The sequence below is a fragment of the Schistocerca americana genome, chromosome 8 (assembly GCF_021461395.2).
Source record: "Schistocerca americana isolate TAMUIC-IGC-003095 chromosome 8, iqSchAmer2.1, whole genome shotgun sequence".
NCBI classification, from domain to species: domain Eukaryota; kingdom Metazoa; phylum Arthropoda; class Insecta; order Orthoptera; family Acrididae; genus Schistocerca; species Schistocerca americana.
The window spans coordinates 254,230,110-254,256,423 of record NC_060126.1 but is presented as its reverse complement, the minus strand read 5'-3'; the positions used below and the strand labels follow the sequence as shown (position 1 = coordinate 254,256,423).

The window sequence follows — 26,314 nt, the reverse complement described above, 5'->3', positions numbered from 1 at the left end:
GTTTTGTGAAGTACTGTATTTTCTTAGTTTAACAATATCGTGAATGAGGAATCACACAACTATAAAAGTTCAGAGTAAGTAGATGTACGAACTGTACATCTGCGGCCGCAGTAGAAGCTATTGTAGAAGAATGCCCTTGAGCCCAGATCGAAGAGTGTTCGCCAGAGCTCGATGGGTGAGGTTTAAAACTCGTACCATTGCAGGGCTACCGGAAGACGTTCCTTTAGTTGCACGGTTCATCATACATGCTTTATAATAGTGTTTTTGAAAACAGAGTGAAGATGTGTCGAATATGTGATTGAAGTCAAAGATAAGTCGTTGAACGGCGTACACCACACGTGGCCTTCTGCTTCTTTCTAACTCTCCCACACGCATCCTCTGTCAGCCGCTTAGATGTTGCGCGCCTCTCGTCTCTTCCCATGCTCTGACATCCTACATCTACATCTGCAAATCACATCTAAGTGCCTGGCAGAGGGTTCATCGAACCACCTTCACAATCAATCTCTATTATTCCACTTCCGTACAGCGTGCAGAAAAATGAACACCTATATCTTTCAGCGCGAGCTCTGACTTCCCTTTTTTTTTATTATGGTGATCTTTTTCCCTTATGTAGCTCGGCGTCAACAAAATATTTTCGCGTCCGATGGAGATAGTTGGTGATTGAAATTTCGTGAGAAGATCCCGCTGCAGCGAAAAACGCCATTGTTTTAATGATGTCGACCCCGTTGCGATCCATCTACATAGCCTGATCCATATTTCCTACCCTTACACTGTCATCGCACGGGACGTTATTCAGATCGTTGTACAGCATTACGTAGTGCTCTTCTACCAGGAATTCGCTGGCTAAACCATCGAGTCCAGACTCTTCTTCGCAACTTCCGCCGCTCTTCGTAGATGACCGGTAACAGTGTTAACGCAGCTGTTTTACGGGCGTCCGCATTTTGTAAAAAAAAAAAAAAAAAAAAAAAAAGACATGTGTGATTAGCTCGCCAGACGCATCTGACAACTGTCGCTGGTGAGCGCTCCTGTCGCAATGGCGATAAGGAGCATGGTGTGTTCCGTGATATGTAGCAGGTCGTTTCAGGTCGTGCAGCAGCCACGACGGGCAGCACGTATGGCGTGCTTCGTGATGAGAAACACGTCCCATTTGAGGACGGTTATACGCCACTTTTAGAGTTATGTGAGTTAATTAGTGACCATAACCTCGACAAAAAAAAAAAAATGTTCGTGAGTCAAATGCCAAGTAGCTTCAGGGAATTAGTAAATTTCCTAAGATTTTTCTCTTGTAATAAGAAAAAGCACCTTCTTGGGTGTTGATCACTTCGATTTTTAAGGGGAACTTGTGATGCTTGTAGTGTGACCGATCCAGAAATTAAAAGAAAATCTGAAAGCTTAGTTTAACGTTATTTGTTTACCGTTCCGCAAACATTGTGCGAGCCACAATGCAGCCTCATTGTGAATGCTGTTCTCAGCCACTGGACGAGTTAGTTGTTGTTCGTAAGTATCTGTTAATCGACCGATTTGCTAATAAGCGATGGTAAGCTGGTGCGGAGGGGTATGTTCGAAAGGTCACCGTGACGTACTTACTAGAGGTACCGAAGGTACTTCAAGTACTGTTTTCTGAATACTGACTCCTCTACAGGAAATTCTGAACTAATCAGCAATCGTGAACTTGACAGTCAGTTGCGAGTCAGTGGTAGGTCTAAAGGGCCCTCTAGGGATGTAAGGACCAGGCAGGACTCTGTTTACTTCACCCATTTCCCTTACAAACAAGATTTAGGCGTTGTTTCCAACCACAATTGAAACTGAGATAATCAAACACATTTCACCTTTTGGGAAGTAAACACAAAAAGTTAGCGGTATGTTAATAGGCAGCAACAAGAAATGACAAGTATCACTTTGTGCTCTCTGCGTGTTTACCTGAAGGCCTCATTTATACGTGTTGAAGAGCTGTTGTGGCTGCCATTGAGAGAACGGGTGCAACCAACCGAAGATACTGGCGCACACAGAACGAATGATACATGAAGTCTGGTCTCCAGTGTCACACCTGGATTACTCCAGCGGCTGGCAGAGAAGTTCGAAGCTTTATCGTAATAGGACTTACTTATTCATAGTTCATGTATTTGGTAATGGATTAGCAACAACAAACAACATTACGTTGTACACGGTCCAATCACAGCATCTTCGACATCAACATGCAATAACCATTCATAGATGGCAGTTGAACTGTTTACTGCGAAGAATGTGAATCCATGATATATTTAACTCATTATCTAAACGTAAACATGTGTACAAATGTACGAAATTCAACATCTAACAACCATCAGTGGAACGTTGTGTTTGTGGACATCCCTAGTTACACAACCTGATTTTTAACTGCATTGTTTTTATTTTTGACAAACATGTGTTTTTATTTTTAACAAACATACTGTCCACTATAATGTCAACATGGCATGTGCGATACAGTCATAATCGGACTGGACGTAAAACTTTTGTATCCGACGGTGATTCAGATTTCCCGAATCGCACGGACGTGGACATCTCAGAGATACTAAAAAAGGAAACTCCTCATCGCACCCCCTCAAATTTAGTGGTAAAATGGCCCAACGGAGCCGGCCGGAGCGGCCGAGCTGTTCTAGGCGCTACTGTCTGGAACCGCGCGACCGCTACGGTCGCAAGGTCGAATCCTGCCTCGGGCATGGATGTTTGCGATGCCCTTAGGTTAGTTAGGTTTAAGTAGTTCTAAGTTCTAGGGGACTGATGACCAAAGCAGTTAAGTCCCATAGTGCTCAGAGCCATTTTTTTGGCCCAACGGATAGCCCGTCAAAAACAAAACACAGATCAAGCATGAAAACAGTAAGAAGCAAAATTGAAACAGTGAAGGGTCCAAGCTCAAGGTGTGAAACATCGACCTAATTGCAAGATTCACGGTGTCGTGGTTGTGTGATCAAGTTGTTGGACTACACCGTGGGAGACCCGTCTTCAAATCTCCCTTCTAGCCCTTTTTTCACAAAATTGTGAACTTTCAGTCCGGCTACTGACGTGTCTGTTCTTTTGTAGCATTGACAATTGTCATATTATACACTGGTTATAGAATTGAATCGTGTGGTTAGAAAATATTACCGCCGCAAGTAAATGTGATGAATAGTGAGAGCAGGTGAGATGCTGAGTAGACCTCTCACATAAATGAAAACAACAAATAAACGGGTGTGTACTGCAATTATGTTACAACTAAGCAATTCAAGAGTCAAAACTTCCAACGCAAGAGTTATGTTATGAGCTGTGTAGAACAAATAAGAGTTAGGTACGTCTGGAGGTCCCTTCCCTACACCACACTGTTGCAAACGGACGTTACACCACGACACCGGCACATATTTGAATACAGCGAACAGACACGTCAATGACCGTACGGGTGGTCCATAGTTTTGTGAAAAAAGGGAGAGGCATGAGGGAGATATGAACACGGACCTCCCCCTTCGCAATCGAACACCGTGGCAGCATTACCACGCCCGCCACCGTCGCAAGGTTTTTGATAAATGGTGGAACCGCACCACGCCCACACAGGCATGATGGCCAACACAAAAGATCTACTGCCATCTCTGCGTAAGGGTCAGTGTTGACTAAGTTAGGTCTTCGCGGGATGTGGGTACAGCGATGTTTGCGTACGCCTGGTTAAGATTAGCCATTAATAGGCGCTCATCTGAAGACAGATTGGGTCAAAAGGTGAATGACGGGTAGCGGTTTAAGGGCAGCGGTAAAAAAGTGCCAAGGCAAGGGCCAAGGGAAAAATGATCTGTGATTGTCGTGTCGGATAGCAAGAGCAGTAGCGGGTTGCCTGCTATCTGCAACAGATCGTGCAGTGGTTAGGTAAGTTAGTGGTGGGTGTCATGCAGGCGGATAACTTTGACGTTGTGAGGCGTTGTTACTCGGCGGCTGCAGCTGGATACAGGCGCTGTCTTCCCGGCCAGCATCGGCATACCTGGAACAGTTGAGTTCATCTTTGGTTAGTGTCCGATAGTTCATATGCGGGATTTACAGTGAGGGCTGTGTTGGCGGTTTGTTTGTACGCTAGTGCGCGAAGTTGCCGGCTTCCCTGCTGTTGCGTGTTGGTACTGTGATAGAAGCTGGCGCATCGAGTCGGTATTGCTGATGTGCAGGGGCTTTAGCTACCACCTACGGTTATGATCGTAGTTCCCCACAATAAGGATGAAAAGATTGTTCGAGTGTCTCGAGTTCCGGTATAGTGTGGCGAGTTTCTCTAATACTTGCTTCAGGGTTTCAAGGCGGTATTCATTGCGAAGAGCCACGGTGCGAATGCTGCGTGGACCGTTGCTAACGATTTGTAGCACTTTGCAGGCAGCGCACGCGTGTAGGAGCTGCACGTCCCCGGACGGGAGCTGCGTTAAGTCATCGTCAGAGGTCTGACATGGACCTCGATACCATCCTATTTGGTGCGCTTCAACTGTTGAGCATTGGTTAGAATTGTTTGAGCCTCGCCAAGAAGAAATGCAGATGATAAACGGGTACAACTGACATGTGAGTACATTTTCACGCAATTTGGGCGCATAGATCCTGAGAAATCAGTACCCAGAACAACCACCTCTGGCCGTAATAACGGCCTTGATACGCCTGGGCATTGAGACAAACATAGCTCGGATGTCGTGTACAGGTACAGCTAACCATGCAGCTTCAACACGATACCACAATTCATCATGAGTAATGACTGGCGTATTGTGACGAGTCAGTTGCTCGGCCACCATTGACCAGACGTTTTCAATTGGTGAGAGATCTGGAGAATGTGCTGGCCAGGGCAGCAGTCGAACATTCTCCGTATCCAGAAAGGCCCGTACAGAACCTGCAACATGCGGTCGTGCATTATCCTGCTGAAATGTAGGGTTTCACAGGGATAGAATGAAGGGTAGAGCCACGGGTCGTAACACATCTGAAATGTAACGTCCACTGTTCAAAGTGCCGTCAATGCGAACAAAAGGTGACCGAGACGTGTAACCAATGGCACCCCATACCATCACGCCGGGTGATACGCCAGTATGGCGATGACGAATACACGCTTCCAATGAGCGTTCACCGCGATGTCGCCAGACACGGATGCGACCATCATGATGCTGTAAACAGAACCTGGATTCATCCGACGAAACTACGTTTTGCCATTCGTGCACCCAGGTTCGTCGTTGAGTACACCATCGCAGGCGCTCCTGTCTGTGATGCAGCGTCAAGGGTAACCGCAGCCATGGTCTCCGAGCTGATAGTCCATGCTGCTGCAAACGTCTTCGAACTGTTAGTGCAGATGGTTGTTGTCTTGCAAACGTACCCATCTGTTGACTCAGGTATCGAGACGTGGCATGCGGATAAGATGCCTGTCATCTCGACTGCTAGTGATACGAGGCCGTTGGGATCCAGCACGGCGTTCCGTATTACCCTCCTGAACCCACCGATTCCTTATTCTGCTAACAGTCATTGGATCTCGACCAACGCGAGCAGCAATGTCGCTTGAAATGATCCACACTTTCTGTCAAAGATCATTACTGATGATGTGTCATGGTGCTATGGTTGCGACCCAGAAACAAAGCAACAGTCAAACCAGTGGAAGACGTCATCGTTACCACGCCCAAAAAAAGTCGTCAAGTCAAACCAAACTTCAAAACAATGCTGATTTGATTTTTGATGCCAAGGGCGTGGCTCATTCATAGATTGTTCCCCCTGTTCAGAGCGTCAATCAAACCTTTTATTTGGAAGTTTCAAGAAGATTGCACAACAGTGTTCGTCAAAAAAGACCCGATTTGTGGCAGACAGGAGACTCAAGCTTCCACGACAATGCACCTGCACACACAGCCATCTCTGTTAGTGTTTGGCTAAAAATGACTGTCCCATCAACTTACTTGCTTGACCTGGCTCCGAGCACGGAAAGGGTGATCAAAGGACACCGATTCGACAACGCTGAAGCAGTCAAGAAAAAAAAACGAGGGAGGAACTGTCAGTCATTTCTAAAGATGACTACAAAAAAGGTAGGACAAATGTATTCGTTGTAATGGAGAGTATTTTGAAGGGGATAAGTTTGTTTCATAAACAATTTGAAAATATATAGCTTTTAATAAATAATTTCGGTTTTTTGCGTATTTCTTCGTAACTTAGCGAAAACTGTACCTCAATACATTTATGATGTCCCATTTTAGCTGTCTCACCCAGTATGTTGCGAATAGTAATGTTCCAATACAAATTCCGTGAGGTACGCACGAAGTTAATTTTACGTTTTTCGTTTCCTTTTTTTTTCTGTCTTCTGGCTGGTTTGATGCGGCCTGCCACGAATTCCTTTCTTGTGCCAACCCTTTCATCTCAGAGTAGCACTTGCAACCTACGTCCTCAATTATTCGTTTTATGTATTCCAATCACTGACTCCCTTTAGAGATTTTATCGTCCATAGCTCCCTCTAATAGAAGTCATTCCATGATGTGCTTAACACTTGTCCTACGAACCTCTCTCTTCCCCTTGCCAGTGTTTCCGATGTGCTCCTCTCTTCACCAGTTCCTCATTCATCACTCCATTTAATTTTTAATATCCTTCAACAGCACCACATCTCAAGCGCTTCGACCCTCGTCATTTGCGGTTTTCTCACAGTCCGTGGTTCACTACCACACACTACATTACTTAAATGTACAATCTCAAAAAAATTTTCCTCAAGGTGAGGCCTAGTTTTAAGACCAGTAGACTTCTCTTGGCCAGGAATGGCCTTCTTTCCTGTACTAATCTGATTTTTATCTTCTACTTGATACATCCATCATTTCTGATGATGCTTTCAAGACAGAAGAATTCCTCCATTTCGTTTACAATTTTGATGTTACGTTTGCCGCTAATATTATTTCTGGTATTCCCTATTAAGTTCGTCTTTGTTAGGTTTATTCTCACTCCATAATTTGTGTACGCTAACCTGTTGATTCAGTTCAACAGATCCTGTAATTCCTGTTCACTTTCACTGATGATGCCAATGTCATCAGCGAATCTTATCATTGATATCCTCTCGCCATGGAATTTAATCTCACTCTTGAACCTTCTTTTATTTTCGTCATTGCTTCCTTTAAGAGATCACATCCCTGTCTGATACCATTTCTACCCTGAACACTTCGTTCTTGATCTTCCATTCTTATTGTTCCCTCATTGTTCTTGTACATATTGTACATTACTCGTCTTTCCCCATTTTTCCCATAATTTCGAACATTTTTCACCATTTCGCATTCACATTGTCGAAAGCTTTTTCTAGGTTGACGTATCCTACGGACATGTCTTGATTTTTCTTAAGCGTTCCTCGCATTATGAAACGCAAAGTTAGAACTGCCTCCAGAACTGCCTCTCTAGCGCATTTATGTATTCTAAATCTGTACAAGAAGCTAAAATTGTTATCCAAGGGCAACTTCCTGACGTTTTATGACTCTGTGATTGTGATCAAAAACCGTAAGTTATCTGTATGTGCGAATAAAACTTCACTTATGAGGTACCCTTGCATCACTATAAACATTAGTCATTTTCCACTAGTGTATTTAAACTGCGAAAAAAGGTCGTTCGCTTGAGATTATCATTTAACCATGAAACAAAGTTCTGAAACAGTGCACCATTTGAGACAAAGATGATTATTGCTACTGTAGTCTCTTATTATTTTCTTACCGCACATTAAATGTAATTTTGTGTGAAGGGCTGTCTTCGAAAAGATCGGAAAACAAATTGCTGTTTAACGTCCCATCGACGAAAAAGTCGATAGAGTCGTTTCAGTTGAAAGCACCGCTGCGCGTGTGCAGTTGTAACTGAGTGATCTGCATGGTAATTCACGTTTTGATGACAAATCCTTTTACGTTAAAACTGTCTACGTTGCTTCCTCAAAGGGGGGGGGGGGGGGCATTCAAAGGAAACACGCAACCATCCGCCGAAAAACAAAGATGGTGTACGAATACGCATTAAATTGGGGACGTGAACGCCATAAAATAGTACCTAAATATCTTTAAATGAGTGAAATGTCAATGACTGTCAACTAACGTTACGAACTGCTAATGAAAATAAGGCAATAAAATAAAATACCAACTACTTTAGTTGCACAGTGTCCATCTGTGATAAACTCCTTGAAAGAAATAAGTTTCCTGCATTGATTGATACTCATTTTTATTTTATCATCACAAGCATAGTCGGCTACTTGGTCAACATTATTAATACAAAAGTGCCCGTGAGGGAGACAAACTTTAAAAATTACTTTTTTAAATGTTACGCTAAAACTAATTACGTTGGCAGTTCGACTCAGACTTAACCATTAAAAGCACAGTAGTTTCGTAGTCAGAAGTCCCGATGAATACAAAGATGTAATTGTTTATTTTATACTGTTGAGATTCACAAAACTGTTAGGTAAAACTTAAACAAAGGTCAAAGTTACAATTTGTAGATGCTCGACTGAGCCGGCGGCATAATAATGACAGTCAGTGAAGACCTAAAAATATTTAATGTGGGAAATAATTCGTACAAAAAATTAGAAATCCTGGCTGGTGGGGGCTGAGGACCACTTTGTACATTTTTCTTGAATAAATCGAAAACTACAGCTTCTAGTGAAAACATATTTCAGAGAAAAATTTAACTACATTGAATTTTCAACAAAAAAGATCCCGTTCTATTTTTCTGTAGGGCTAATAGTTTGCACATAGCGAGCGATAGGATATGAAACTCGCGTGCGGTTTACGACCAGCTATAACATTGCAGGTTGCATAACACGACAGTGGTAGGAGCTGCTGACTCGCCTTGTATATCATTAACTCACCTGTTTAGCATTGCAGTTTAATTTAGTATCGTTACACTACCAAACAGGTAATTTGCGTCTCAAACCAACATAGTTTTTCGTGCGGTTTACGACCAGCTATAACATTGCAGGTTGCATAACACGACAGTGGTAGGAGCTGCTAACTCGTCTTGTATATCATTAACTCACCTGTTTAGCATTGCAGTTTAATTTAGTATCGTTACACTACCAAACAGGTAATTTGCGTCTCAAACCAACATAGTTTTTCGTGCGGTTTACAACCAGATATAACATTGCAGGTTGCATAACACGACAGTGGTAGGAGCTGCTGACTCGCCTTGTATATCATTAACTCACCTGTTTAGCATTGCAGTTTAATTTAGTATTAGTCTTTAACGTCCCGTGGACATCGAGGTCATCGGAGCACAAGTTCGGAAAATGGGATGGATGGGGAAGGAAATCGATCGCACCATTTCAAAAAAACCATCATGGTAGTTGCCGGGAGCGATTTAGGAAAATCGCAGAAAATCTATATGGCAGCATACGGATTTGAACTGTAGTCCTCCCGCATGCGAGTCCAGTGTGCTAACCATTTGCGCCACGTCGTTCGGTACTAGTATGACACATCTTACAACTTTCTAACAGTGACATTAATAGAGCATTAATGTATAAATGTCAGAGTAAACATTTCTCTGGAAGTGAACGGGTCTGTGAAGGGAAACACCAAGTTAGTCGTACAGATCAGGTTCTTAAAGTGAATGTGGCACTCAGCAGCTACTTAGTTTCTTGTGCTAAAGAGAAAGCCACTGTATACAGACTCCACAGGCTGCAAACTGGATCACTCTCCGATAACCGATAACAAACCGTTTCATTTCAGTTATTGACTAAGCCATGATGAAGTACAAAGACGTTGTCGTTTTCAGCTGGATTGAAGTTACTGAAAATGCAAGATACTTTACTTTTGTAGAACGTGGTAATACTTGCCTCTACAGTGAGGCATTTTTCACCGCAAAATGCTTTAACTCTTCATACACAGCATAAAATCCATTTAAGTACTATCATCTCTTAGCAAATAGAGAGTAATTTAGAAGTACCGCTCCTGAAATGAGAGCTCAGAATTACTAACTAGCAAGCCACGCTGCTTTGGATTTTCCACAGTTTTTCAGGGAGAATGCAGGGACATTTGCTAATATAAGGCTTTTACAGTCAGTTCCCTATTCCCTATTATTATGGCAGGTCAAGTAACTTCTACTGAACGGTGCACTACAGTGCAAAGTGACAGACACATGACAAAAATTTTCAGTATAGTCGCTAAATCTCTATATACAACGCTTGGAACGTTCTACCACTCATTCAGTTTCGCAATAATAGCAATTCGCTCCTTAGTTACGGCGCCATTCGAGAAGAGCTGTATCAATTTCCTCGTTGTTGGAAAATCTCCTTCCCCCATATACACCTTCAGCACCAGGAATGGCTAGAAGACAAATGTAAGAGCCGGCCGCTGTGGTCGAGCGGTTCTAGGCGCTTCAGTCCGGAACCACGCGGCTGCTACGGTCGCAGGTTCGAATCCTGCCTCAGGCATGAATGTGTGTTATGTTAGTTAGGTTTGCGTAGTTCTTAGTCTAGGGGACTGATGACCTCAGATGTTAAGTCCCATTGTGCTGAGAGCCATTTGAACCATTTGAACAAATGTAAGGGTTTAGAAGGGTATGTCTCTAGGGGAATGATAAATAACGCCTACAAGAAAATTAAAGAGGCCTTTGGAGGGAAGAGAAGCAGCGGTATGAATATCAAGAGGTGAAATGGAGAGAAGATATAAAATGTGGACTGGCAATACCAAGAAAAGCGTTTCTGAAGAAGAGGAATCTGTTAGCATCGAATACAGGTTGAAGTGTAAGAAAGTCTTTTCTGAAATTATTTATATGGAGTGCAGTTATGTATGGAAGTGAAACATGGACAGTAAACAGTTAAGACAAGAAGAGAATAGAAGCTTTTGAAATGTAGAGCTACAGAAGAACGTTGAATATTTTATGGGTAGATCGCGCAACTAATGAGGAGTACTGAATAGAATTGGTGAGCGAAGAAATCTGTGGCACAACTTGACTAAATGAAGGGATCAGTTGATAGGACACATCGTGCGACATCGAGGGATCACCAGTTTAGTATTGGAGTGAAGTGAGGGCAGTAAAAATTGCAGACGGGGACGAAGATATGAATACAGTAAGCCGATTCAGATGGATGTAGATTGTAGCAGTTATTCAGAGATGAAGAGGCTTGCATAGGCTAGATTAGGATGGAGAGCTGCATCAAACCAGTCTTCGCACTGAAGACCACAACAACAACAACAACAACTTTTTCAGCTTGCCGAAAAGAACTCTCGATCTGACTGTATGGTGGATGCTTTCAGACCTTCCATCGCAGATACGCTTGTGTTGTTTGCGCCGTGTGGGGTGTAGCATTGACATGCAGGAGAATAATGCCATTGCTTAAATTTCCATTTCTCTTGTCCTTTACGCATTGCGCAGTGGTGTAATTGTTACACAGTAGTAAACTGCGTTAATGGTTAGCCGTAAATTCTGTGTACACAGTCCTTCGCAGTGGGAGGTAAACGTTGGCCATGACCTTCTCTGCTGATGGCGCAACTTTACATTCCTTCTACGAAGAAGAGATGTTGTGTTTCCATTCCTTAGACGCTCTGTTTCTTGCAAGTGTCAAATAATGGACCCGTCTCATCGCACTTAATGACACGGTTTAGGAAACCATTGCCTTTCACGTGGTAACGCCTAAGGAAGTCCAGAGACGCCATACACCTTGCGCCTTTGTGAGAAGGTGACAGTGATTGCGGAACCGAGCGTACACACAATTCCGGATACTGCAGACGACCTCTGATGATGGAATGGGCGCTGCCTATTGAGATGCTCATCTGCTGAACAATATCCGCGATGCCACTCTGTGATTGATGCGAATCATCTCCTCGACGGCCTGGAGATTGTCGGTTGCAGTCGGTGCCGATAGCCTTCCTCCCTCATCAGCATCACCAAAGTATGTGCGGTCTCGGTCAAACTGTTGGCAACATTTGACTACGGCTATACGTGACATGCATTTGATTCGCACACCACTAGAATTTCATCGTGAATTTGTGTTCAGTTTACATGTTTTGTGGGCAAGAACCGTACTGTGTCACGTACGAGGGGAGTTCGGTAAGCAGTGTAACATTTTTTTCTCGGACGTTTTCGGTTGGAAAAAGCTCAATTTATTTTGAGGCATCGTGGAATATTCCCGCTTCGGCCCGTATACTACTGGCCATTAAAATTGCGACACCACAAAGATGACATGCTACAGACGCGAAATTTAACCGACAGGAAGAAGATGCTTAGTTTTTCAGAGCATTCACACAAGGTTGGCGCCGGTGGCGACACCTACAACATGCTGACATGAGGAAAGTTTCCAACCGATTTCTCATACACAAACTGCAGTTGACCGGCGTTGCCTCGTGAAACGTTGTTGTGATGCCTCGTGTAAGGAGGAGAAATGCGTACCATCACCTTTCCGAATTTGATAAAGGTCGGATTATAGACGATTGCGGTTTATCGTATCGCGACATTGCTGCTCGCGTTGGTCGAGATCCAATGACTGTTAGCAGAAATGGAATCTGTGGGTTCAGAAGGGTAATACGGAACGCCGTACTGGATCCCAACGGCCTCCTATCACTAGCAGTCGAAATGACAGGCATCTTATCCGCATCGCTGTAACGAATCGTGCAGCCACGTCTCGATCCCTGAGTCAACAGTGGAGTACGTTTGCAAGACAACGACGATCTGCACGAACAGTTCGAAGACGTTTGCAGCAGCACAGACTATCAGCTCGGAGACCATGCTGCTCTTACCCTTGACGCTGCATCACAGACAGGAGCGCCTGCGATGGTGCACTCAACGACGAACCTGGCTGCACGAATGGCAAAACGTCATTTTATTCGGATGAATTCAGGTTCTGTTTACAGCATCATGATGCTCGCATCCGTGTCTGGCGACATTGCGGTGAACGCACATCGTGTATTCGTCATCGCCATACTGGCGTATCACCCGGCGTGATGGTATGGGGTGCCATTGGTTACACGTCTCGGTCACCTCTTGTTCGCATTGACGGCACTTTGAACAGTGGAGTTACATTTCAGATGTGTTACGACCCGTGGCTCTACCCTTCATTCGATCCCTGCGAAACCCTACATTTCAGCAGGATAATGCACGACCGCATGTTGCAGGTCCTGTACGGGCCTTTCTGGATATAGAAAATGTTCGACTGCTGCCCTGACCAGCACATTCTCCAGATCTCTAAGCAATTGAAAAAGTCTAGTCAATGGTGGCCGAGCAACTGGCTCGTCACAGTACACCAGTCACTCACTACTCTTGATGAACTGTGGTATCGTGTTGAAGCTGGATGGGCAACTGTACCTGTACACGCTATCCAAGCTCTGTTTGACTCAATGCCCAGGCGTATCAAGGCCGTTATTACGGCCAGAGGTGCTTGTTCTGGGTACTGATTTCTCAGGATCGATGCACCCAAATTGCGTGAAAATGTACTCACATGTCAGTTGTACTATAACAGATTTGTCCAATGAATACCCGTTTATCATCTGAATTTCGTCTGGGTATAGCAATTTTAATGGCCAGTAGTGTAGTTTCATGAAGTTCCGATAGGTGTCATCTAATTCCGTTTGGCGGAAAACCAGAGCATCGTAGATACCCATAGGAGCTTCCAGAATGTCTGCTGACAGCTGGCAGTGAATAAAAGCACGGAAGTATCGCGATGATGACAGACACCTCGCCCAACGCGCAAACCCTACTTAGTGCCTGCGTGTCGGCCGGCTTCACACAGCTGTAGGAACGCGCGGATGCTCTCGTTCGAGGTGATGGACGTATCACAATCAAACACTTCGCTGCACAATTGGACACCTCCGATTTAAGTGCTGACACACGTGTCCACCAGTTGGGAAACTCAAATGTGTTTGCCCGCTGGGTCCCAGTTGGGAAACTCAAATGTGTTTGCACGCTGGGTCCCTCGCCGCCCACCGGAAGACCATAATGAACAACGAAGGACCATCTGTTAGGTACTGACTGCGCGTTTCGAAGCTGATCGTGACAGTTTTTTTGTCGTACATTGTTACAGGAAATTAAGCTCGGGTCCTTACCTCGAACCGGAAATAAAACGGCATATTAAGAAAGAAGCAGAGGGTAGAGGGAAGTGGAGACCGCCGACTGTCGATACGTATCGTAAGACATACATACCAAAGAAGAAGTAATTCTTTTGTTGTAGTGATATGTTCCATGTTGATGTAGCAAAGCTGGCCGGCCGCGGTGGTCTCGCGGTTCTAGGCGCTCAGTCCGGAGCCGCGCGACTGCTACGGTCGCAGGTTCGAATCCTGCCTCGGGCATGGATGTGTGTGTTGTCCTTAGGTTAGTTAGGTTTAAGTAGTTCTAAGTTCTAGGGGACTGATGACCACAGATGTTAAGTCCCATAGTGCTCAGAGCCATTTCAACCATTTTTTTAGCAAAGCTGAAGTGAATAAAACACAAATAAATAAATATCTAAATTTATGAATCCTCAAAAGAAAATGTTGAAATGTGTGTGAAATCTCATGGGACTTAACTGCCAAGGTCATCAGTCCCTAAACTTACACATTACTTAACCTAAATTATCCTAAGGACAAACACACACACATACCCATGCCCGAGGGAGGACTCGAACCTCCGCCGGGATCAGCCGCACAGTCCATGATTGCAGCGCCTGAGACCGCTCGGCTAATCCCGCGCGGCTATGAATGCTCTAGCCACTTTAGTATTATCACGATATCTCTGGTTTGGCTCAGTTGGTACCGATTAGACTGCAATCCTGAAAGTCCGCGAGTTCAGTGGCTAGTCGGTCCATAATTTTCGGTCACTTAATGCTCTGAGGCAACGGCCTTGCCGCAGTGGATAAACCGGTTCCCGTCAGATCACCGAAGTTAAGCGCTGTCGGGCGTGGCCGGCACTTGGATGGGTGAACATCTGGGCCGCCATGTGCTGTTGCCATTTTTCTGGGTGCACTCAGCCTCGTGATGCTAACTGAGGAGCTACTCGACCGAATAGTAGCGGCTCCGGTGAAAGAAAACCATCGTAACGACCGGGAGAGCGGTGTGCTGACCACACGCCCCTCCTATCCGCATCCTCTGCTGAGGATGACACGGCGGTCGGATGGTCCCGATGGGCCAGTTGTGGCCTGATGACGGAGTGCTTATTACTCTGACAATAATTTATGAACGTGATAAATGCCAAGTGTCAGCCTGGTTCGGAGTCCTCTTTAAACTGTATGTCCTTCTGCAACTAGCTGGGTAAATTAATTCACAGGTCGGAGGAAGAAACCTGCACACCTCCTCGTAATAGAACCGTGCCTTGTGCAACACTGCAGCCTTCAGACAAGTCTTCAGGCTGAGGATAAATTTGCTTTTGTAACTAATAGAATGTCAGAAAAAAGAGAAGACACACAGTCATTGGCTGTGTTATACTGTCAGCTGGTATGTATTTCGTAAACATAGTAACGTTCCATAAGTTGGCACTACAACTCTGATAATAAATACTTTTATACAACGCCTGACAGAAAGGGGAAGCAACCAGAAGTCATGGTCGGATGTCAATGTAAATTAGTAGACGTACAGGGTATTGGCGGGTATGTGAATTATCAGAGTTGCAATTTTCTGTGACTGGTAGAACGGGCACCAGCGTTCATTAGTGCTGGTAGTTTATTGTATTGTTATATTACATGGTAGGGTATATAAGGGCAGTCAAGAGCGTCAGATGTTAAGTGATCACTGAAGAACGCAGAGATGCCAAGTATTCGTGTGAAACAGCATTATCAGTGTTTGACAGAGCTCGAAATGGACCTCATTGTGCGTCTGAATTTGGCCGGTTGGTCGAATCGTGCAATACACGGATTTTTGCGGCATTCGGATATGACACTGATCCGATGCTGGGCTGGATGGGAGCGTGAGGGCTGGCACAATCTTCGACATGATTCCGCTCGACCACGTCTCGCCACCAGATTGGTGGATCGCCCTATTGCGCACCAAGTACATGGTAAAGCCTTCACATCTCCGCCTGCCATCCGAAAATAAGTAATGAAACCCTTGCAACATTCTGTGTCATGCCGTACCATTGCCCAGAGACTAATAGCTGAAGGACCAGGGAATTACCGCCCCATTCGTACCCTGCCATTAACAGCACAGCCGGCCGCGGTGGTCTAGCGGTTCTGGCGCTGCAGTCCGGAACCGCGGGACTGCTACGGTCGCAGGTTCGAATCCTGCCTCGGCCATGGGTGTGTGTGATGTCCTTAGGTTAGTTAGGTTTAAGTAGTACTAAGTTCTAGGGGACTTATGACCTAAGATGTTGAGTCCCACAGTGGTCAGCGCCATTTGAACCATTTGAACCATTAACAGCACAACACGGCTTTGTTGTGAGTGGTGTAGTGACCGGGAAGCATGGCCTGCTGATGAATGGCGTCACTTTGTTTCCAGCGATGAACTGCGATTCTCCACTACCCTGGATCACAATCGTCGCTGATTGTGGTGGCGACCTGGAGGAGGTCCCATTCTGGAGAGGTACGGCTGTCTTACTCATGGAATAATGGCGCGAGGAGCCATCATATTACTTCAGGGTCACGGCTGGTAGCGATTGAGGGAACTCTGGCAGCACAACGGTACGTCACGAACATCCTAGATCGTCATGTGTCACCTCTCATACGATACATCATTGTGCAGTTTTCCAACGGAACAATGCTCGTGCACACGTGACACGTTTTTCAATGAACTGTCTGCGTGATATTGTTGTGCTCCAGTGGCTGCCGAGACCGGTACATTTGTCCCTGACAGAACTTGTGTAGGACCAGCTCAGTTCTCAACTCCATCCCAGTACCATTATCCAAGATATCACAGGCCATTTACAACAGCTGTGGATCAGTTAGCGTCCTATGAGGATACAACGGCTTTATGACACCGTTCTCAACCGAATAAGTGCATCCATCCAGAGCAGATAGGGTACAAAGTCATCGACATCTGCATATACATTGATACTCCGTAAGCCACTGTAGCGTACGTGGCGGAGGGTACACTCTACCACTACCTGTCATTACCTTTCCTGATCCACTCGCAAACAGAGCGAGGGAAAAACGACTATCTATATGCCTCCGTATGAGCCCCAATTTCTCGTGTCTTATCTTCGTCGTCCCTACGCGCAATGTATGTTGGCGGCAGTAAAATCGTTCGGCAGCCAGCTTCAAATGTCGGTTCTCTAAATTTTTTCTGTAGTCTTTCTCGAAAAGAACGTCGCCTTCGCTCCAAGGATTGCCGTTTGAGTTCCCGAAGCATCTCCGAAACGCTTATGTGTTGTTCGAACCTACCGGTAACAAATCTAGCCTCCCGCCTCTGAATTGCTTCGATGTCTTCTTTCAGTCCGACCTTGTACAGATCCCAAACACTGGAGCAGTACTCAAGAACAGGTCGCACCAGCGTCCTTTACAGGTGAACCACTCATTCCTAAAATTCTGCCAATAGACCGGAGTCGACCATTCGCCTCCCATACCGCAGTTCTAACATGTTCGTTGCATCTCATACCGCTTTGCAACGTTACGCCCAGACATTTAAACGAGTTAACTGTGTCAAGCAGGACACAAGTAATACTGTATCCTAACATCACAGGTTGTTCTCTCTACTCACCCGCATCAACTTACAGTTTTCCACATTTAGAGCTATGTGCCTTTCATCACACCAACTGGAAATTTTATCTAAGTCGTATCTTCCTACAGTCACTCAACTTCGACACCTTACCGTACACCACGGCATTACCAGCAAACGACAGCAGATTGTTGTCCACCCTGTCTGCCAAATCATTTATGTTTATAGAAAACAACAGCGGTCCTGTCACACTTCCCTGGGGCACTCCTGACGATGCCCTTGTCTCTGATGAACACTCGCCGTCGAGGGCAACATACTGGGTTCTATTGTATAAGAAGTCTTCGAGCCACTCACATATCCGTGAACTTATACCGTATGCTCGTACCTTCGTTAACAGCCTGCAATGGATCACCGTATCAAATGCTTTCCGGAAATCCAGAAATATGGCATCTGCCTGTTGCACTTCATCCATAGTTCGCAGTATATCATGCGAGAAAAGGGCATACTGAGATTTGCGCGAGCGATATTTTCTAAAACTAATGATTCGTGGACATTAACTTTTCAGTTTCAAGAAAGTTTATCATATTCCAATTGAGAATATGTTCAAGGATTCTGCAGTAAACAGAAGTTTGTGATGGTGGTCTGTAACTTCGCGGGCCCGTTCTTTTACCCTTCTTATATACTGGAGTCACCTGCACTTTTTTCCAGTCACTTGGGATTTTGTGCTGAGCGAGAGATTCATGATAAATGCAGGCTAGGTATGCGGTCAATGGTGTAGAGTAAAATCGAACTGGGATTCCATCCCGACCTGGTGCTTTATTTGATTTCAAATCTTTCAGTTGTTCCTCTGCGCTAGAGATGCTTATCACTATGTCGTACATACGGAAGTCTGTCCGATGGTCAAATGACGGTATTTTTGTACGACTCTCCTTTGTGAACCATTTATGCAACGTGAAATTTTAAAGTTCGACTTTCGCTTTGCTATCTTCATCTGCTACACAAAACTGGTCAGCAAGGGACTGAATAGAAGACTTAGACCAGCTTAGCGATTTTACGTAAGATCACAGTTTTCTCGGGTTATCTGCAAGATCTTTTACTAAGGTGTAACGGTGGTAGTTGTGTACTTCGCGCATAGTTCGTTTTAAAAACGCATGGATCTCGACTGACTTTCGCTTGTCGTTATTTGTGCGTTCTGTTTTGAACCGAAAGTTCAACAGCCTCTGCTTCCTCAGCATCTTCCGACTTTCGCAGTTAAACCATGGTGCGTCTTTTCCATCCTTTATCCACTTACTAGGCATATAACTCTCCAGATCACGATTTACAGTCTGTTTAAACTTTTCCCATAATTCCTGTGTATTCATCTTTCTGGAGCTGCAAGTGATGCGAATTGACGGTCTAAGTGTGGTACTAATAACTGCTTATCTGCTCTATCTAGTAGAAACACTCTCCTAGCCTTCTTGACTGATTTATTAACTTTCGTAATCATAGTTTCTATAATGACGTCATGTTCGCTAATCCCCGATTCTATACTGACATCGTCGATAAGGTCCGGCCTATTTACAGATACAAGGTTTAAGATATTTCCATTGCGTGTCAGCTGCCGAGCCAGATGCCCAAGACAGTGTTCAGAAAATGTGTTGAAAATATTTTGCATGACTGTCTGTCCGCACCCCCGTAATGATTCAGTAGACACCCCAGTCTATACTCGATAGATGAAAGTCGCCTTTAACTAGTATTGCATGGTGTGGGTATTTGCGCGCTAGTGACAGTAGATTTTCTTTGAATGACTCTAGAACTGTCACAGCAGAATCGGGTGGCCGGTAAAAAATCAAACAATTAACTTGGTTTCACCTGCACCTGTTATACACGACCAGATGACTTCACTGTCACACTCAGCTTCGACCTCAGAAGCCGCGCCTTGTTGCCGCGCGGCCTTGGCGTCTTGTCACGGTCCGCGCAGCTGTCCCCGTCGGTGGTTCGAGTCCTCCCTCGGACGTGGGTGTGTGTGTGTTGTCCTTGGCGTAAGGTAGTTTAAGTTAGATTAAGTAGCGTGTACGCTTATCGACCGATGACCTAAGCAGTTTGGTCCCATAAGATCTTACCACAAATTTTCAAAAATTTCGACCTCAGAAGAGACAATATTTTTGTTAATTTTGTCAACGACAATGAACACTCCGCCTTCTATGGCCTTTAATCTGTCTTTCCTATATACGTTCCACCACTCACTAAATATCTCACAATTTTCCACATCGGATTTCAGCCAGCTCTCGGTCCCAAGAATAATTTGACTGCGAGAATGTTCCTGGAGGGCAGTAAATTCGGGAACTTTATTTCGAATACTTTGATAGCTTACTGATAAAATTACGACAGTCGAAGTGTCTTTATTCTGAACGCCGTTTGACTTCCCTTGCTGCGTATCTACTGGCGCATGTTTATCAGAACACCTCAAACTACTGCCTAGCCTAACAAAGCCTCATGTGAACTCCACAAGTACTCTGCTGCACGAGTAGCTGCTTCCTTTGTATAGTGCACCCCTGACTTATCAAGGGGAGTCTTACAAAGCCCCTCACGATAGCGCAGGTCTAGAAATCTGCAGCCAAGACCGTCACAGAGGCGATGAAGCATTTGGTTGAGACCCCCCACTCTGCTCCAAACCCAAGGACCTCAATCATCTCTGGGAACGGTCCTGCGAACTGCGAGCTCTGCTTGCACCCCGCACGCGAGTCCACCAGCCTGTACGAACTGAGAATCGCTGCAGAGTCCATGCTATAGGCGTCATTGGTCCCGACGTGAGTCACTACTTCCACACAACTGCACGCTGGGAGCTCGATGTCCACCGGTAAGGCTGCCTACACATCTCGGATGAGACCCCCCGACAGACACACCGAGCGCACATTGGCTTTCTTTCCAGCCCTGAACGCTATCTACTGGAGCTCCCAATATCTAGCAAACCTGCCTGTTCGGACTCTGCTGGACAGCCACCTGTCCACAGAGTGAATGGGCGACGCCTGGCGGCCAGTCTCCACATTGGCCCTCCGTCTCGAGAGACACGCCACTCACCCTGCTGTGAGGGCGGATCCAACATGTCGGGCGTGCTAGGAGGCAGAATTGTTAGCGCCAGGATTTCGCCCGGAACAGATCCCGCCCATTCACCCCCCTCCATGGTAAGGGTGAAATCCTGGCGCTAAGGGCTCGTGCTAGGAGATGGAACCAGAGCCCATGGCAAAACAAGCGACACCTGAGGTCTCCCATGCGACGCGCCACCGCTACACCCCGAGGCAACAGCCTGAAGGTGACTGACAGTAGCCAAAAGCGCATTCAGCTGTTCGCGAACTGCAGCCAGTTTTTCCTGCGTCCGCACACAGCATGCACACGTACTAACCATCCTAACAAGACTACCTGATGCAGTAAACGATAAAAACAGACAACTTGCTACCCTCTTGATGAGTCACCGATGGATGCTGATGCGTTAATGAGCAGCTATTCGGTTTACGAAATCAAATTTTGGGAGTTCAGTGAGCAAATATTGCGCTATTGACTGAATGAATTTGCACTTGCAAAAACGCGAGATTAAAGCTCTTAGCGCTGCTGCTACGGTCACAGGTTCGAATCATCCCTCGGGCATGGATGTGTGTGATGACCTTAGGTTAGTTAGGTTTAAGTGGTTCTAAGTCTAGGGGACTGATGACCTCAGATGTTAAGTCCCAGTGCTTAGAGCCATTTGAACCATTTTTGAAACCTCTTAAACAGAAAAACACGCACGAAATAGAATAAATATACTAAGAGGAAAACACAGAAAAAGATGAACACATAACTTATCGCTCTGTTGTATTTCATCTGACAGCTGGAGCCTGACTCACGTCGATAAATGGGCTCATGATGCCTAGTTCTTCTTCCCTCCACACACTGTGGGTTAAAAACTTGTCATTGTGCCGTCGAAGCTTTCGATGCCTTTCTTCATTTCAAATGAGGCAAATTCGCGACTCGCTGACCGCTCCACACACCGCCATTCAGCTACGGTCCAGTTTCTGTATTGTGTGGCCCACTAACGAGATTCAAATTCTGTACCACACGGACAGATTGTCTTTCGGGAGGCACTCGACCCATATTGCCACGCATGCAGTTTCCTCCCCAATGTTCGTTCGTAAACTGGTTGAGGTGGAGTTGCAATCACTGCCAACAGCAATTCCTGTCGGCTTTGAAACCAGTTGTCATTGACGCGGCGTGACGTTCGTCTGTGGTCCCTGTCGGTGAGGATATTATTACGACCACTGCTCTTACGGCATTGCGAGTGGTGCACCATTACTTGCAGACACGTCGGACATTCAGCGTTGATGCATCAACAAATCGGGCATTTCATTAGCGATGTGGTCATGAGAAAGCACAAACATGCACACCACTTCATTGCCATGACTTACGTCAGCGCTGGAGAATCACAAGACAAGCTGTTATAACTCACACACCAGCTACATTGCACCAAAGCGACAAGTGCACTCAGACAGTTGACTAATATTGTGTCTGGTAGACTATGTTGGGTACTGTAGAGGTTTTATACGTCGTATAGGATTCCTAATTACGAGCCTTTGTTACCCAAGACGAGGAGAGTAGTCTCGAACCTTGTTTTTCTTCCAGACAGTGTATTTGGAACTCTATCTCACCAGCATTCGATGCTGGAAGTTAGAAGCGTTTGACAGTTCCTCGCTCCTTTCCATCATTATCGTCGAACCTAGCCCCTTCAGATCGTTGTTTTTCTTACAGATGCGTAGAATTTTCTCAGGATCCTCCCAACAAATTTAACTCTCCACTCATGTTCCGTATTACTTATTTCAAGTATTAATACCAGCTAATATAACTTTGTAGACATTTACATACCCTGGGTAGTCATACGGTATGACAAGCGGTGGCCGAGCGGTTCCAGGCGCTTCAGTCTGGAACCGCGAGACTGCTACAGTCGCAGGTTCGAATGCTGCCTCGGGCATGGATGTGTGTGCTGTCCTTAGGTTTAAGTAGTTCTAAGTTCTAGGGGACTGATGACCTCAGATGTTAAGTCCCATAATCCTCAGAGCCATTTTTTTTTTTTTTTTGACAAGCTCCGAAATCTTTCCACAAATAGTATAGCCAAGTACTGTCCGTTTCTTTCTCTACGTTATCCGTCCTGCTTTTCTCCTATCCACTATTTAAAAAATTACACAAAAAGTAAGTACTAAACCGTTCTGAAGCGATGCTAACCTCTCGGTTACACAATTACCAGCGAACAATCCGGGAGTGCTGTAAATCCTATACGATAAGTCGTTTATGATTATTGACAGCGTTATCAGTCCTATTAAACTTGCTTGAGACACATCCGACGTGACTACAAGCAACTGTAGTAAGACTGCTAATATTCTCAACACACATAAACGGTTTGTCATTCTCGAATTGTTCACTGATGGTATTTTCATCATCTGGCATAGAATGCAGGTACCTGTCTGTTTTTTTTTATCAGCAAGCTGTTCTGAAACTATTGGTTCAAATTAATACAGGCTTTTTTTTGTCATCAGCCTTCTGACTGGTTTGATGTGACCGAATTCCTCTCCTGTGCCAACCTCTTCATCTCGGAATAGCACTTGCAACCTACGTCCTCAATTATTTGCTGGATGTATTCCAATCTCTGTCTTCCTCTACAGTTTTTGCCCTCTACAGCTAATACCATGGAAGTCATTCCCTCATGTGTTAACAGACGTCCTATCATACTGTCCATTCTCCTTATCATTGTTTTCCACATATTCCTTTCCTCTCCGAATCTGCGCAGAACCTCCCCATTTCTTACCTTATCAGTCCACCTAACTTTCAACATTTGTCTGTAGCACCACATCTCAAATGCTTGGATTCTCTTCTGTTACGATTTTCTCACAGTCCATGTTTCACTGCCATACAATGCTGTACTCCAGACGTACATTCTCAGAAATTTCTTCCTCAAATTAAGGCCGATATTTGATATTAATAGACTTCTCTTGGCCTGAAACGCCCTTTATGCCATTGCTAGTCCGCTTTCGATGTCCTCCTTGCTCCGTCCGTCATTGGTTATTTTACTGTTAGGTAGCAGAATTCCTTAACTTCATCTACTTCGTGACCATCAATCCTGATGTTAATTTTCTCGCTGTTCTCATTTCCACTACTTCTGATTACCTTCGTCGTTCTTCGATTTACTCTCAATCCATGCTCTGTACTCATTAGACTGTTCATTCCGTTCAGCAGATCATGTAATTCTTCTTCACTTTCACTCAGGATAGCAATGTCATCAGCGAATCGTATCCTTTCACCTTGAATTTTAATTCCACTCCTGAAACTTTCTTTTATTTCCATCATTGCTTCCTCAACGTACAGATTGAACAGTAGGGGCGAAAGGCTACATCCTTGTCTTACAACCTTTTTAATACGGTCACTACGTTCTTGGTCATCCACTCTTATTACTTCCCTCTTTACTGTTGTACATATTGTATATAACCCGTCTCTCCCTATAGCTTACGCCTACATTTCTCAAAATTTCGAGCATCTAGCACCATGTTACAATATCGTATGCTTTTTCCCAAGTCGACAAATCCTAGGAACGTGTCTTGATTTTTCTTTAGTCTTGCTTCCATTATCAATATCTACGTTAGAATTGCCTCTCTCGTGTCTTTACCTTTTCTAAAGCGAAACTGATCCTCATGTAACACATCCTCAATTTTCTCTTCCATTCTTTTGTATATTATTCGTCTCAGCAACTTGTACGCATGAGCTGTTAAGCTGATTGTGCGGTACTCCTCGCACTTTTCAGGTCTTGCGGTATTCGAAATTGTGTGGATGATGCTTTTCTGAATGTCAGATGGTATGTTGCCAGACTCATACATTCTACACACCAACGCGAATAGTCATTTTGTTGCCACTTCCCCCAATGATTTTAGAAATTCTGATGCAATGTTATTTATACCTTGTGCCTTATTTGATTTTAAGTACTCCAAAGCTCTTTTAAATTCTGATTCTAATACTGGATCTCCTATCTCTTCTAAATCGACTTCTGTTTCTTATTCTTCCATATCAGACAAATCTTCCCCCTCATAGAGGCTTTCAATGTATTCTTTCCACCTATCCGCTCTCTCCTCTGCATTTAATAGTGGAAATCCCGTTCCACTCTTAATATTGTCACCCTTGCTTTTAATGTCACCGAAGGTTGTTTTGACTTCTGTATGCTGAGTCTGTCCTTCCGACAATAATTTCTTTTTCGATTTCTTCACATTTTTCCTACAGTCATTTCGTCTCAGGTTCTCTGCGCTTCCTATTTATTTCATTCCTCAGCGACTTACATTTCTGCATTCCTTAGTTTCCCGGAACATTTTTGTACTTCCTCCTTTCATCGATCAAATGAAGTATTTCTTCTATTACCCAAGTTTCTTTTTAGAGATGACCATTCCTCTTCAACTGTACTGCCTACTGAGCTAACAACCGTATCCCATCATTCCTTAGTTCTTTTTTGCGTATTGATTCTTCCTGATTGATATTATCTTAAACTTCAACCTACTCTTCATCACTACTATATTGTGATCTATGTCTGCTCCTGGGTACGCCTTACGATCAAGTATCTGATTTCGGAATCTCTGTCTGAGCATCATGAAATCTAACTGAAATCTTCCCGTCTCACTCAGCCTTTTCCAAGTATACCTTCTCCTCTTGTGATTCTTGAACAGGGTATTCGCTATTACTAGCTGAAACATGTGACAGAACTCATTTAGTCTTTCTCCTCTCTCATTCCTTGTCCCAAGCCCATATTCTCCTGTAACCTTTTCTTCTACTCCTTTCTCTACAACTGCATTCCAGTCTCCCATGACTATTAGATTTCCATATCCCTTTACATTGTAAGTAGGCTGTTTAGGTTTTTTTATTGGTAACGCCACCTCTGTATGAACATCACTGGCTGTGCTGTGTGCAGTCTGTGGCTGCTTTGCATTGTTGTAATACTCGCCATTGTAGTGTTGGGCAGCGGCAGCTGGATGTGAACAGCGCGTAGCGTTGGGCAGTTGGAGGTGAGCCGCCAGCAGTGGTGGATGTGGGGAGAGAGATGGCGGAGTTTTGAAATTTGTCATGAACTGCTATATTTATATATGATGATATCAAGGTAAATACATTGTTTGTTCTCTATTAATATCTTTCATTTGCTAACTATCCCTATCAGTAGTTAGTGCCTTCCATAGTTTGAATCTTTTATTTAGCTGGCAGTAGTGGCGCTCGCTGTATTGCAGTAGCTTGAGCAGCGAAGATTTTTGTGAGGTAAGTGATTTGTGAAAGGTATAGTTTAATGTTAGTCAGGGCCATTCTTTTGTAGGGAATTTTGAAAGTCAGATTGCGTTGCGCTAACAAAATATTGTGTGTCAGTTTAAGCACAGTCATGTATAATTGTTCAAAGGGGAAGTTTCAACATACTGTATTACCCTTTCAGTATCCTCATACACTTTCTCTATCTCTTCATCTTCAGCTTGAGAAGTCGGCATGTATACCTCAACTATCGTTGTCGGTGTTGGTCTGCTGTCAGTACTGATCAGAACAAACCTATCACTGAACTGTTCACAGTAACACACTCTCTGCACTACTTTCCTATTCATAACGAATCCTACTCCCGTTATGCCATTTTCTGCTGCTGTTGATATTACCCTACACTCATCTGACCAAAAATCCTTGCCTTCGCCGGCCGCTGTGGCCGAGCGGTTCTAGGCGCTTCAGTCCGGAACCGCGCTGCTGTCAAGGTCGCAGGTTCGAATCCTGCCTCAGGCATGGATGTGTATGACGCCGTTAGGTTAGTTAGGTTTAAGTAG

At 44.6% G+C, this 26,314-nt stretch overlaps 1 protein-coding gene and 1 pseudogene across 1 annotated transcript in view; both read left to right on the top strand.

The window, feature by feature from the left end:
• Window positions 1–26,314, top strand: part of LOC124545208 (retinol-binding protein pinta-like) — a 320,125-nt gene that overhangs the window by 135,043 nt on the left and 158,768 nt on the right. The window lies entirely within an intron of this gene.
• LOC124546104 lies at window positions 14,736–14,853 on the top strand (annotated as a pseudogene).